Source organism: Plecotus auritus (assembly GCF_963455305.1).
Source record: "Plecotus auritus genome assembly, chromosome: 12".
Classification (NCBI taxonomy): Eukaryota; Metazoa; Chordata; class Mammalia; order Chiroptera; family Vespertilionidae; genus Plecotus; species Plecotus auritus.
This window is the reverse complement of record NC_137778.1, coordinates 21699816-21715231: the sequence shown is the minus strand read 5'-3', so window position 1 is coordinate 21715231 and position 15416 is coordinate 21699816. Positions and strand designations below refer to the sequence as shown.

Here is a 15416-nt window from a genome sequence, read left to right as displayed (position 1 = left end):
GCTTTTATTGATACTATCTACTCAACAAGCCTTTATTGAGCATCTACAATGTTCTACCTATTGTGCTAGGCCCTATTGGGGTATAGAGAGATAAAAGTTAAAAACCCTCAAAATACTTAAAAACGAGACAACAGTCTCTGGGTGAATAGCTATTTGGGCTTCAGAAGGTGGAGGACAGTGATGGGTGGGGAGCTTGTGTGCGGTGAACACCTCGCGGAAGGTGCCATAACTTGCAGCAGAGCTGTCATTTAAACCAGATCTTGACAGACGATAGAATTCGCCGCCGCGCGGAGACTGGGAGCAGAGGATAACGATGCTAGAAGATATGTTGATCACAGAGAGTTTCTCAAAGCGGAGTTATATCGATGCCAACACCCAACGGGAGGAATCTCCGTTTTACTTGCTCTGGAGTCTTAAGTCGTTAGCCACAGAGCATGCTGATCCGAATTGTAACCCTCGCGAATGAAACGGCCGGTGACAGCAGTGGATCACTGCAGCCGCCGCAGAGCTGCGATTCCTCTGAAACTGACGGGGGTAAAGATTTATTTGCACAATTGGTGAAGCATCGTAAACTCTGAGAAGCTGCAATTTCTAGACTTAGAGTTCATCCTTGTCCACCCCGTTCCCCTTTCACCCCGGCTTGTTTTTTTTGTTTTGTTTTGTTTTGTTTTGTTTTTTTGGCCTAGGGTGAAATGCGCAGCCAGAAGGCCCAGCTCAAGTCAGAGGAAAGAGGGCGGGGGAGGTCTCCGCTGCGGATCTCCTTGGCTCCTCCCGAGTCCTGATAGGCTCGAACTTCGCCACACCAAACATGGCGGCTTCGAGCGGCCTCTCCTCGCTTTACGTCGTCCTCAACTTTCTGCCACACTCAACATGGCCGTAACCGCAGGTTGCATTCCTGTGGAAACGTCTCGGGGAATTTCTCGCGAGGTTTGCCTGGGCCCCCTACTGCTCCCGCCCTGCCTCGCGCCGCCGCCGCCACCGCCACTGCTGCCGGCGCCGCTCCGCCTCCGTGTCAGTTGCTGGGCCGTAATGGCGACTGGGCCGCCGCTGCCGAAGTGACTCCCGGGCGGGGGAGCGGGGCCAGACCAGCGTCGGAGGGAACTGCAGAGAGCCGCAGCTCAGGGGCTGGCTTGCTGTGGGGGAGGGGAGGCAGCCTTTCCGCTTCTCCTTCCTTCTCTGCAGACCCGCGGCTCCCGGGAGCCGGTGCGAGGCGGGCACCCGGTGCGTCCCCGGAGCGGGGAGGCCAGGCCGGGCAGCCCTGGGGCCGGTCGGGGCGGCGGCACTGCACCCTCCGCCAGGCCCCGCGGGATGCACCGTGGGAGCCGAGGGCGGAGGCGACACTCTCAGGTGAGCTTCGGGAGGACCTGGTTGGGACCACGGACGCTCCCTCTGCCTCTGCCCGCGGTCCAGGTCCCCGGTGGCGGCGAGAGAGGCGGGTCGGGGCGCGGGGGCCCCGGCCCAGCTTGGCGTCCCCCTCGGCGAACCTCCCTGGGTCCTGAGGCTTTGCCGACCTGGATTGGACCTGGGTTTCAAGTCCCACCGGTGCCTGCCGGAGACGGGCTTTCTTTCCTCACCTGCCAGTGCCTGCTGCCCCTCCCCTCTTCTGCAAAAGGTGTAAGATCCCTCTCACCTTTGGTCCCCAAAGTGTCTCTTCTTCATTCGGAGACCAGGCATATTTTGGGGGAATTCCGGGGAACTGGTTCCAGTGGCAGGGATGACTGGTTTCTGTTCCTTTCTGGTGGGGATAAACCTTCTCAAGTATAGGGAAAACTTTGATCTCTGCTCCAGTCCAGCAGCTGCTTAATGTCATCTTCTGATTTATTAACTAATGATTTCAGGGGACATTTTTTAAAAAAGGTTTACGCTTTGAAAGTTGCCAGTTTCCTCCCCCCTCTTTTTAAATGTAGCCCAATATGCTAAATAACATTTTGCGAATGTTACAAATACGGGTTGGAATCTGACAGGGTGTTTTTAGTTTTCAGATGGGAAGTTGCACACGGGTATAGATTTTTAGGTGGCTTTGGTGTAGCGACAAATCCTTCAGATAGGAGAAAACAGGTTGCCAGGAATGGTGGTCAGTATCCATGTACTCCACCAGATTGTTTTGTTTTGATGGTGATCCTTGTTTTGAATTTGGATAAGTCGTTAATGGTTATGTTGCCATGTTAGCTACCTCCTCCTGCCCTGTATTTTAAGGGTTTTAAAGGAAAGGCTATCTTAGATCTAGTAACAACCCGAAAAAGGTTTGTAGAAGCAACGATAAAATACTGAAAGCTGCTCTCCATTTAAACAATGTCTCGGTTTAAAATTTTGTTTTTAAGTAAGGCAGTGTGCTCCTGATAACATGAGATTGTGACTTTGGAGGATTGGTTGTTGGACCTGTGGTAGAAGTTGCCTCAAACTCATGGGCGGGCGTGTAATTGTTTTGGTGTGCTAAGTTGACGCACCAATGTAATAAAATAAGTCAACCATTGAACCCTCATTGCACTGAATTTAAGATACTTTAATCAGAAAATAAACATCAGATTAGAATACATTGTATGTGTGGGTAAATACATATGTATCTTATCTTTTCATAGTCAGTAGCAGGACTTTTTAATAATAAGTGAGTTATATGTAAACAATTTTGTGCACGTGTGAAAAAATTTCTCTGATTCTCTAAGTTATATTGGTGTGTAGTGTTATGTAAGAGCATTAATACTTGAACAACCTATGGGGTAATCAATTTATGAAGTAGGAAGTTTTGAAATTTTTTGTAATGCTTCTGATTGCCAGTTTTTAAAAAAAAATTTTTTTTATTGCTTTCAGAGAGGAAGGGAGAGGGAGAGAGAGAAACTTCAATGATGAGAATCACTGATCAGCTGCCTCCTGCACACCCCCAACTGGGGATGGAGCCCACAACCTGGGCATGTGCTCTTGACTGGAATGGAACCTGGGACCCTTCAGTCTGCAGGTGGACACTATCCACTGACAAAACCGGCTAGGGCTGATTGCCAATTTTTTGCCCATTTTAAACACATCTGCCATATCATGGACAGAAGAAAGGAGATGAAGTCCTTTTCTAACCAATTTTATTATTTACTAAATTGATTTAAATTACAGTGGGAACAAAAAACAGAAGTTGCTCTAAAATAACTGACATCATTTTTTGGTGTCATTATTTTATTTAGTTTTCATAGCAATTTTGTGAAGTAGGTTCAGTAAATATCCTTATTTTGCAGTTGTGGAAATTGACACACAATGAGATTCATTTATTTATTTGAATGCTGCTCTTATTTCTGCAGATGATCTAGAATTAGTTTTATTTTCACATTATTTCTTATTGCTGTATGATTGACATATAACATATTTCAGGTATACAATATAATGATTCAATACTTGTACATGTTGAGAAATGATCACAATAAGTATAACATTCTAGAATTAGTTTTATTTTAATTGAATATTAATGTAGACACTTCTGGCATTTGGTTTTTTAAAATCTAAAAAATATGTATTTTCCTTTTGGCATGCTACTTGCTCCTTATGCTGATGATTGTCAGTTCTTTAAAAACATTAATATTTTTATAGCATTTTGTTAATTGTTAACAAGTCATGAATTCTGATAATGTATTGCTTTACTTCTATATACACTTTTTGCTTGAACAGTGTTCCTAAAAGAAATTGTAGTTAATTTGTTGTCTCTCATTTTGTTTGGATACTCATAGTTCTGTCATCTTTGGTACTTCAAATCATTTATATTCTTGGTTATGTAAAAGAAATATTGAAGCAACCTGGTCAGTAGCATAACTGAAAACTAGTAATTTTGTTGTAGAGACAACTGATGATTTAAAAAGTTAACTGGCCATCTATATTTGTGATAGCTATTTTTGCAGTGTGGGGCAAGTTGTGAAATAATTCTTTTTTTTTTTAAAGATCTAAATGGCGTTACTTAAGCAATTCACGAATTGGGGCAGCATCCTATCTAGGAACTAAAGGGCACTCCCAAAATAATTACCTTTTGACTTTTTACCCCATATCAATTTCTAGTGTTGCAAATAGTAACCCCCCCCCAATTGAATAATCAAATGATTATTTGATTATTTTACTTGGCTAGGGCCAAGCACATAATAAAATAGTAAATATTGGTTGAATAAATTGACTAAAGAATGGTCTTGACATAATATTTAAAAGCCAAAAACGAAAACCACATTAGTTCATGGTTCCTAAGCACACCTCAGTCCCTAGGAGAATACTCCAGAGGTAAATAGAAGTTTGCTAGGTAGAAGGGGAATGACAGCCTGGGATTAAAAAGTCACCAAGAATAAGCCACAGGTGGGTCCTGAAAACTTCATTGACCATTTTAATGATTTGCCTAGCTGTTCTGGCAATAGTGTAATTTAAAGAATATAGATGCTTTAAGACCCTACCTGTTACACTAGTACTGTAATTATAGGCTTATAATAACTTGAAGTCACTTCTTAATTATAGCATTGGGGGTTTTCAGTCTTAAAGTCCAGCTAGTCCAATTCCCCTGTACATGAGTAAACTACATTTGTTTAATGTGTTAGATAATTATCAAATGAGAGGATAATTATGAACAACCAGGTAATGTATTCTACATCAGTGTTAGTTAAAAACTCAAAACAGGCCTTTCATTTTAGGAATCAAAAGTACTTGCTAACTTAACATATGAATCTCAACCTTCTCTGTCATTGGGACTATAAACTGGTACAACTGGGACAATGTTCTGGAAGGACATTTGGTATTACCTATTAAAATTATAATTAAAAGTGCACTTTTTTGTTGTTGTTAATCCACTCCAGAGGAATCTTTTCCATTGCTTTTTTTGTTTGTTTTCTTTTTGGTTTTGTTTTTAGAGGGAGTGGAAGGAAAGGGGAGAGACGGAGAGAAAAACATCAGTGTGAGAGAGACACATTGATTGGTTGCCTTCCACATGTGCCCCAACCAGGGTGGGCATGGAGCTTGCAACCAAGGTACGTGCCCTTGACTGGAATCAAACCCGAGACTCTTCATTCCGAGGCCTGCAGCTCTAATCACAGAGCCAGACTGGCTAGGGTAAAAGTCATTTCATTTTTAGGAGTTTATCTTATAGAAATTTTAATACAAGAGCACAAGAACAAATCTATAAGGATTTTTGTTTTAGCGTTATTACAAATAAATGTCATTAATATTTACAAAAAAAAAACACAAGAAAGTGCCCTCCCCCCCCCCCCCCAAAAAAAAGAAAGTGTCCTAAATGCCCTTTGGTAGGGGGTTAGTTAATATTATAGTATATTTATGGTGTGAGGTACTGTGCACTTGTTAACAGTTTGAGGGATAGTTATATTTACTCTTGAGAAACAGCTGAATATATCCTGGAGCATAGGGACCATGTAGCAGACTTTCTGGGTTCAAATCCTAACTGCATCATTTATTAGCAGTGACCATTAGCAAGTTACTTAACATCATCTATAAAGGGGATATAATTATACTTCTCTCCTGCAGGTCTGTTTTGAGAATTAAATAAGTTAATATTTAAACCCTAAGTAAGCATAGTAATCGCCACATAAGTGTTTGCATTTACTATTACATACTGACATGGAAGAATGTTCATTATGTAATATTGAGGGGAAAAATAAGTTGCACTACACTATGGAATATGATTCAATTTTGTAAAAACAGACACACACATAGACAAAGAAATGTAGTTTGATTTTTTTTTTTTTTACTTGTCCTATATACTAGTAATAAAGAGCTAATATGGTAATTAGACCGAACAGCAGAACAACCGTCCGGATAACCTTCCGGATGAAGTCGGGGCTGCGAGGGCCAGCCAAGGCAGGTAGGACTGTGAGGGCCGAGCCCCTTGCATGAATTTCGTGCATCGGGCTTCTAGTATGTACATAGGAAAGGGTCTGTGAGGATAGGCATTAAACTATTAGCTTTGTTATCTCTGAGGAATGGGTGACTTACTTATACTTTAGACACTTTTTAAAATATATATTTTTATTGATTTCAGAGAAGAAGGGAGAGGGAGAGAGAGATAGAAACATCAATAATGAGAGAGAATCATTGATCGGCTGCCTCCTGCACGCCTCCTACTGGGGATTGAGCCCAAACCCAGGCATGTGCCCTTGACCAGAATCAAACCCACGACCCTTTAGTCCCCAGGCTGATGCTCTCTCCACTGAACCAAACCAGTGAGGGCAGTTTAGACACTTTTGTTTATCGTATGTCCCACTTTATAATTTTAAAAAATTTACTGATTTTTAGAGAGAAACATCAATTTTTTGTTCCACTTATTTATGCATTCATTGGTTGATTCTTGTATGTACCTTGATGGGAATCGAACCTGCAATCTTGGTGTATTGAGACAACACTCTAACCAACTGAGCTACCTGGTCAGGGCCCCACTTTTATAATTATTGAAACCTTTTTTTTTCTAAAAAAGAAGATATTGAAGAAGAATTTTTCTTTTATTATACAGTCATGTAAATGTATTTTTGAATATAGTTGTTTTCCAGAGATCTACAGATTTCATCAACAGAATATCACATGATTAGGTTGTTTCAAAACTTTTGTTGCTAGAAGGCTAAAATTAATCTAGGAAAATCCCTAATATATTTATTTTTCTGCTAGCTTTGTGAGGTTAAACCTCATTTCTGAATTTACAAAGTAACCATGTAGGCTAGATCAGTAATTTTTAAACCCAAGATTCCCATACTGTGCCCCAAGTTACCTTGAAGCACCATAGTGAACTCAAATGGGCATTGGGATATTTCTGAAGTTTTGAGGAGAGCACAGTAATATTGACAGCTGTGGGACGCTGCTCAAATGTTTGGTTTAAGGTAGTACTAATGAGATTGTGCTAGGTTTTGGGGGATTGCTGTGATAAAAAGCAAGTACTGTGCAAAAATCAATATGAAACAGTAAATGAAAGTGGTGGTGTGCAAAGTGATTTCAAGGTTTGAGAAGCTGTGTAATGTCTATTAGATGCACACATCCAATTAGTAATTGTTATTAGTAAAAAAATAAATATTTCAGTTTATATGTATTTTTCAAAGTTTATTGTGACATAAATACTAAGTTGTGAGGACCTAACTAGTTAATAAATGGAATTGTTAGGTATTTTTGGGCATAGGGGCACCATGAAAAAATTACTGAGACACTAGAGTTCTGTGAACTTAGAAAGCTTGGAACCTCTAGAACTCTTTTGACTCACTGTAAGAGGCAATCATTGGCATGAGTAAGGTCACCCAGGGAGAGAGAGTATAGTGTTAGATAAGACCCAAAAGTCAAACTCCTTTGAACTTTAAGATTTAATGGAGAAGGAGTAGCTAGCAAAGGAGAATGAGAAAGAGAACTGGAGGTGGGAAGTCAGAGTGTAGTGTATAGAAGCAAAGAGAAGAGTGATTCAAGAGAGTAGTCAGCTGTGATGAATGCTGCCAAGATGTCAGGCAGATTGGGGACTTTTTATTTGAAAATGTCCATTAGATTTAGAGATGAAGAGGTTTTTGGGCAACCACATTGGATTTGCTTGAAAGGTGATTGAAAAGTATTTTTAATGGAGACTGAATATATAGTCTTTTTTTAGAAATTTGTGAAGGAAAAAGAGAGCAGTAGTAGAGTAGGGTGCTGGGTTGAGGGACTTTTTTTTTTTTTTTTAAGCAAGAAGACTTGATTTAAGTATAAATGCTGATAGGAGGAATCTTGAAGAGAGAAGAAAAGAGATACACGAGAGAACAATAAAATGGTTGACGTTTCTTGAGAGAATGTGGAGGTGGGGAGATCTTGAAACATCTTATGGCTCCTTGCCTCTAAGAGTTACTTTTTCTGTTCTTTTCCCATTCTCCCTATTTATGAACTCTCAGACTGCATGCTAAGAGGGACAGTAACATTCTTTTAAATTTATTGGCTATTAGTTTCTGTGAGCCTCTGTACTTATGAGGTGAATATTTTGATGGTACTTGAAGTGTGTACTCTTTGTTGGCTTTAGATTACTATAAGCAGTCAAATAGTATTGTAAAGTTGCATCCTTATTTGATTTATAGGGCCTTCTACTTTTTGTTTATATCATTTTAACCATGTTCTCTATATCATTTATTATTGCTTTAGTGAAATTGTGTTTGTATTTTCTGTTGGAGTCATGTTAGAGTCATCCTTAGCTAACTTGGGAAGTTGATTATTATTTTGTGCTTTCATTTATATTTTACATGATGCAAATAGAATCATGTCAAATATAGTTTCTTTTTTAATCCTCATGATATTTTACTTTAATCTGAACAAAGCAGTATTGTTCATTTATGCTTCAACTTTTACATGAAACAACTTGTTTCTCTACCAGATGCCAGTTAAACTCACTATAAAATGGACAGTAGAATAAAACGCTTGAGTCACTTAAATGGATAATAAAAGTATTTTTTCAGTTTTCTGAAATTTAAGAAGCTTTTAGTATAGTAAGACACAAAGTGCAATAGAGTGATATAGATTTTGTTACTGGTTTCTGAAAACTGTGGTCAGTGCTTAAGAGAGGAATGGCCAACACTTGATCCTTTAAATACACAAATGTAATCATGTCAGAGACCCTGAATGATCTTGTTTCCTTCCTTCTCCAGCTTTCTCTCACCATTTTCCCTCTCCCAACACCTGGGGCTAAACTATGTCATGTCTTTTTTGTCTCAGCTGTTCCAGATATCCTTTCTATTGCCTGGAAAGCTCTTCCTTGCCTACATCTAGTTAAATTTTTTAACATATATTTTTATTGATTTCAGAGAGGGAGAGAGAGAAACATCAGTGATGAGAGAGAATCATCGATCGGCTGCCTTCCGCATACCCCCTATTGGGGATCAAGTCTGCAACCCGGGCATGTGCCCTGACCAGGAATTAAACAGTGACCTCCTGGTTCTTAGGTCAATGCTCAACCACTGAGCCACACTAGCTGGGCTAAATTTTTTATTTATCCTTTAGGTCTAAGATTAAATGACTTTCCCTCTCTACTTCACAGATTAGATGAGTTCCTTCTGGCTATGTTTCTATAGCACTTGCATTTTTTAAAAATTATTTTCATCTCATATACTATCTAATAAAGAGGGAATATGCTAATTGACCATCACTCCGTCACAAAGATGGCTGCACCCACAGCTGAGGCCAAGTTCCCTTAAGGAGCCTTAACGAGCAATCAGCAGGGACCTGAGGCTATGCCCTCCTCTGCCCCCGTGGGGCTTGACAGGGGACCTCAGGCTGCACCCCCACCTGGCAGGGCTTGACAGGGGACCTCAGACCATGCCCCCGGCCCTGGTGCCAGGCCAGGGGACCAGAGGCCATGCCTCCCGTCCAGTGGGGCTTGACTGGGGACCTCAAGGTGCGCTTCCCGTCCTGGTGCTGGGCTAGGGGACCTCAGGCTGCTACCCCCGCCCCAGTGCCAGGCCAGGGGACCTCAAGCCATGCCCCCCACCAGGTGGGGCTTGACAGGGGACCTCAAGGTGCACCCCCATTGCTGGGTTGGGGGAACTCAGGCCGCGCCCCCCGCCCAGTGGGGCTTGATGGGGGACCTGAGGCTGCGCCCCAATCCCAGTGCCAGGCCAGGGGACCTGAGGCAGCGCCCCCCCACCTGGCGGGGCTTGACAGGGGATCTCAGGCCGTGTCCCCCACCTGGCGGGGCTTGACGGGGAACCTCAAGGCACGCCCCCTGCCCCATCTGGGGGACCTCAGGCCACACCCCCCGTCCTGGCGCCGGGCCTAGGGAATTGAGGCTACGCCCCCTGCCTGGCGGGGCTTGACAAGGGTGGGACTGGCCGGGTCTGGATCTAGCCCAATTGGCGGTGGGGGGGGGGGCCCGGTTTTGGGTCTCACGCGATTTTGAGGTGCATGTGGGTGGGCAGGGAATTGACTCTGGGTCCCGCTTTTAATGTGCATGAATTTCGTGCACCGGGCCACTAGTATAATAATAAAAGCGTAATATGCAAATCTACCAAACGGCCAAACAACAGAACGACCAAACAGCAAAACGACTGTCCGGACTACCACACTATGACACCCACTGGCGCCAGGCCAGCCAAGGCAGGTGCGATGCGATTGGTTGGGGGCCCGGCCATTGCCCCATGATCACTCCGCAGAGGGACGCCCAGGCCACTGGTCAGTGGGGCGATCAATCGGGGGGCTCCATGATTGCCCCAAAGAGGAAGGCCCAGGCAACCGACTGGTGGGCTATGTTGGGTGGGTGGGGGCTCCCTCTGTGGGGTGCGATCGATCACCCCAAAGAGGAAGGCTCAGGCTACCCCTGGCAGCGCTGCAGCCGGTGAGGGGCCTTCCTCTGCTGGGGTGATCCACCGCAGAGCCCCGGCCAGGTGGGCAGGGCCTACCTCTTTGGGGCGATCCATTGAGGAGCCCCGCGATGGATCACCACAAAGAGGGAAGGCCCAGGCTACCCAGCGGCAGCACTGCAGTGGGTGGGCAGGGCCTCCCTCTGCAGGGGCGATCGATCGCAGGGCTCCCGGACTGTGAGAGGGCGCGGGCTGGGCTGAGGGACAACCCCCTCTTCCAGTGCACGAATTTTGTGCACCAGGTCTTTAGTCCTATATAATAAAAGGCTAATATGTAAATTGTCCCCTCAACTGGGAGTTCGACCAGGAGTTTGACCAGGGGTTGGGGCTGGCCCGCCAACTGCCCGCGGCCCCTTCCCCCTGGGCAGCCCAGTGAAATTGGCCCTGATGGGGGAGGGCCAGCCAGACCCCACTCATGCACTAATTTGTGCACCAGGCCTCTAGTTTGTAATATTTGTTGAATATCCACCTTCCAAGCAAGCTTTTAGACTGCTTGAGTGTGGGCCCATGTTTGTTCTTTTAACAGCTATATCTCCACTGCTAGGCACTATTCATTCTACTACATACTTGGCACTCAGCAAATATTTGTTAAATGAATGGGTGACATGGGTCAGATTGAGGAAAAGGTTTTTCAAGAGTGTAGAGGAATACATTCTGATGCTGCACTGGTGGACCAAGGAGTTTGCTAAAACATCTCACCTGTTCTGTTTAGGAGGAAAGCGAAAATAAAAAGCTTCATTTGAAGACATATGTTAGGAAGCCCTGTTTTTTGGGGTGAATTTGATAACAGTTGAGGCATGTTGGTTAGGTGAGCATTCTCTAAAAGAAGTTAAAAATGCATTGAAGTTAATGGTACAGAGGTTCTAAAGAGTATAGAATACTAGAGGCCCGGTGCACGAAATTCGTGCACAGCCGGGGGGGCTGTCCCTCAGCCCAGCCTGCACTGTCTCCAATCTGGGACCCCTCGAGGGATGTCCAACTGTCCTGGTAGGATCGGGCCTAAATGGGAAGTTGGACATCCCTTTCACAATCCAGGACTGCTGGCTTCCAACTGCTCGCCTGCCTGCCTTCCTGATTGCCCCTAACTGCTTCTGCCTGCCAGCCTGATCACCCCCTAACCACTCCCCTGCCAGCCTGATTGATGCTTAACTGCTCCCCTGCCAGCCTGATTGCCCCTAACTGCCCTCCCCTGCAGGTCTGGTTCCCCCCAACTGCTCTCCCATGCAGCCTGGTTGCCCCCAACTTCTCTCCTCTGCTGGCCTGGTCACCCCTAACTGCCCTCCCCTGCAGGCTGGTCACCCCTAATTGCCCTCCCCTTCAGCCTCTTCCCTCCCAACTGCCCTCCCTTGCTGGCCATCTTGTGGTGTCCATCTTGTGTCCACATGGGGGCAGCCATCTTTGACCACATGGGGGCAGCCATCTTGTGTGTTGGAGTCATGGTCAATTTGCATATTACTCTTTTATTAGATAGGATAGGTGGGAAAGCAGGGTGCCTTATGATGAAATTACAAGAGAGGATAGGGGGTTGTGTTATAGATGGTGGCTGAGTTTAAATATTATGAGAAGCATTATGTAAATGACCCTTAGAGGCTTCCAGAGGTTCGAGAGAGATACTTAATTTCCTGTTCTGTCACATATTAGCTGAATGACCTTAGACTAGTTCTTCTGTCTGTCTGATACTGTTTCTTCATCAGTAAAATGGACATATGGATAGTTGCCTCATGGGTTGTAATAGAGATTAGATATGGAAAACTATACAGTGCTTGGCCCACAGAGAAAGAACACAGAAAATGATAGCTATGATTATTAACTGCCCCCATGGACCCCTCGTAATGTTAGAGGTCTGTAATTTTTACTTCTGGTTTAAAGTGATTGTTGCTGTCAAATTTCTGGAGCTTCAGAAGAGAGCTGTTCTTAGGTGATTGGGGAATAGGATTAGTTCTCTCTACCGATGCTAATCTTTATGGAATCAACAGTGTTTTTGGAGGCTTAGACTTTGAGAAGTAGAATTGAAAATAATCTCGGGCTGTAGTTCTGTATTTTGGGATCTCTGTGGATCTTTAAAAATGCAGGGTTTATCAGTAGATGAGTGGATAAAAAAGTTGTGGAACATTTATACCAGGGAATACTATGCAGCAATAAAAAAGAAGAATCTCTTACCATTTGAGATAGCATGGAGGGACCTGGAAAGTATCATGCTAAGTGAAGCTAAGTCAATCAGAGAAAGACAAGTATTACATGAATGGAATCTAAGTAACAAAATAAACTGATGAACAGTGTGTATCCAGAGACATGGAAGCATGGAACAGAGTGGGGAATCTGGGAGGGAAGGTGGAAGAGGGTGGGTGGGTGGGAGGTTGTATGCATATATGCATGGCCCATGGACATAGACAATGGGGCAATAAGGGCCTGGGGTAGGGGGGTGGGGAGTGGGCTGGAGGGGGCCAATAGGGAAAAAAGGGGACACATATAATGCTTCAACAATAAAGAATTATTTAAAGAAAAATACGGTTTTGTTTTTTTTTGCTCTAGCTCAGGGGTCGGCAAACTGCGGCTCGCAAGCCACATGCTGCTCTTTGGCCCCTTGAGTGTGGCTCTTCCACAAAATACCACGGCCTGGGAGAGTCTATTTTGAAAAAGTGGCGTTAGAAGAAGTTTAAGTTTAAAAAATTTGGCTCTCAAAAGAAATTTCAATCGTTGTACTGTTGATATTTGGCTCTGTTGACTAATGAGTTTGCCGACCACTGCCCTAGCTGGTTTGGCTCAGTGGATAGACCGTCAGCCTGTGGACTGAAGGGTCCCAGGTTGGATTCTGGTCAAAGGCACATGTCTGGGTTGCTGGCTCCATCTCCAGTAGGGGGTGTGCAGGAGGCAGCCAATCAATGATTATCATCATTGATGTTTCTATCTCTCCCTCTTCCTTCTGACCTAAAATCAATAAAAATATATTAAAAAAAAATTTTTTTTTTAGCCGAAACCGGTTTGGCTCAGTGGATAGAGCGTCGGCCTGCGGACTGAAGGGTCCCGGGTTTGAGAAGGTCAAGGGCATGTACCTTGGTTGCGGGCATATCCCCAGTGGGGAGTGTGCAGGAGGCAGCTGATAGATGTTTCTCTCTCATCGATGTTTCTAGCTCTCTATCCCTCTCCCTTCCTCTCTGTAAAATATCAATAAAATATATTAAAAAATAAAAAATTAAAAAAAATTAAAAAATTTTTTAAAAATACAAGTTTTTTGTTTTGTTTTGTTTTGTTTTTTCCTCTTCTGAGTGAGACTCACTGATTCAGAATCACTGTGGGTGGAGCCTCGATTGTTAACATGTTATCCAGGTGATTTTTCTAGAGCTGCTTGAGAAAGCAGGCTTAGGAGACAAGAACTCTGCAGCTGCTTGGAGGAAGGCAGTGTGTGGCTGCTCTGAAGTTCACTTGCAGTGGGAATGATTGGGAATACATATATGGGTTATTTGGGAGAGTTTTCTTCAGAGGCTTAAAAACTAGCTACAGAGGTTGAATTGGGGGGGGGCATGATTTTAAAGTATTGTTATTTAAAAGATATTTAAATACAAAGGATATTTTCTCTGTGGTCCTGTTTGACATATATTAAACAATTAGCAGATACGATGACTTTATGAATAAAGATGCATTTTGACAATATACTGACTTATCAAAGACATATTTTGTGCATTAACCTTAATACCAATTCACATGTACCCAGATTTAAAAAAATAAGCCAAGTGTTATATACTATGTTTTAATAAATGTATATTCAGATGTATGTATTTTTATAGATGTGTGTGTATGTATATATTGAATATTTCATTCAGTGTGTGGTAAACGTCTTTTTGAGTTTTGAGAGAAATTTTATTGTAGTTTTATTTATAGAGATTATACCTTTTTAGATTTAGAAAAGTTAATCACAAACGTGTAGTATAGATATGAATATTAGATATAAAAATAGGGTGATTAAAGGTGAGAAAGGGAGGAGAGGGAATCAGATAAGAGATTAATATGGAAAACAAAATTAAGAGGGAAAATAATTGTAAAAGAAAATAAGAGGTGAATGGGAAAAAGAAAATTACACTACTGATGTTTGAAGAGACTATGCCAAATATATTTTTTAGGTAATAAATATAAATGTTTCTTTAATTTTAAGCAAATTTTCTTAAGTGAGACTATACTAGAGAGTAAAAGAGCCAGAGATGATAATAGAGGGAGGCGGGGAGAAAAGTGTTAGGATCCCTACCTCCTCCTTACAGTTCATTTTTACCTATAGGATTTTAGAAGGAATGGTATGGTATGGATTTTAGGAGAAGGAATACATTAATTTTCCTGATTGAATTAATCAAATATGAGCTAGGACAATGTGCCTACATTTCTGTTTTCAATTATTTCAATTTCCACGTTTGGATTCTGGCTGCTTACTGTCCATTGGATAGTGTGCACCTTGCATCTTTGCTACTGGGTTTCAGTATAGGTCAGGCTGAATTTAGGATGGGTACTCAGCAACATCACCACACTTCCAGAATCCGGGAACTTGATTTCTAACAAACACAGAATTCTTTTTAAAAAAAAAAATATTTTTATTGATTTCAGAGAGGAAGGGAGAGGAGAGAGAGATAGAAGCATCAATGATGAGAATCATTTATCAGCTGCTTCCTGCATGGCTCCTACAGGGGATCGAACCTGCAACCCAGGCATGGTGCCCTGACCTGGGATCAAACTGTGTTCCCCTGGTTCATAGGTCTACACTCAACCACTGAGCCACAGTGGCCGGACAACACAGAATTTTTTTAAAAAATATATTTCTATTGATTCAGAGAGGAGGGGAGAGGAAGAGAGAGATAGAAACATCAGTGATGAGAGGGAATCATTGATTGGCTGCCTCCTGCACGTTGGACTGAGCCCACAACCCAGGCACGTGCCCTTGACCGGAATCGAACCTGGGCCCCTTAGGTCCGCAAGCTGATTCTCTATCCACTGAGCCAAACTGGCTAGGGCGACACAGAATTCTTAACAAGGTAGATGTGTTTGCCAAGTTGTAGCCTGGTAGGTAGTATTATCTCTCTAGTAATTCCTGCAAAGAATCTATTTAGCTGGGGGCCACACCATTCCACT

General features: G+C 43.1%; 1 protein-coding gene across 2 annotated transcripts in view; it reads left to right on the top strand.

The window, feature by feature from the left end:
• The first annotated feature begins 1005 nt into the window (after positions 1 to 1005).
• Positions 1006 to 15416, top strand: part of CEP350 (centrosomal protein 350) — a 120787-nt gene continuing 106376 nt past the window's right edge. For both annotated transcript variants that reach the window (XM_080648780.1, XM_080648779.1), the window contains exon 1: positions 1006 to 1347. The gene's annotated coding sequence lies outside the window, so the exon portion shown is untranslated. The remainder of the gene's footprint in view (positions 1348 to 15416) is intronic.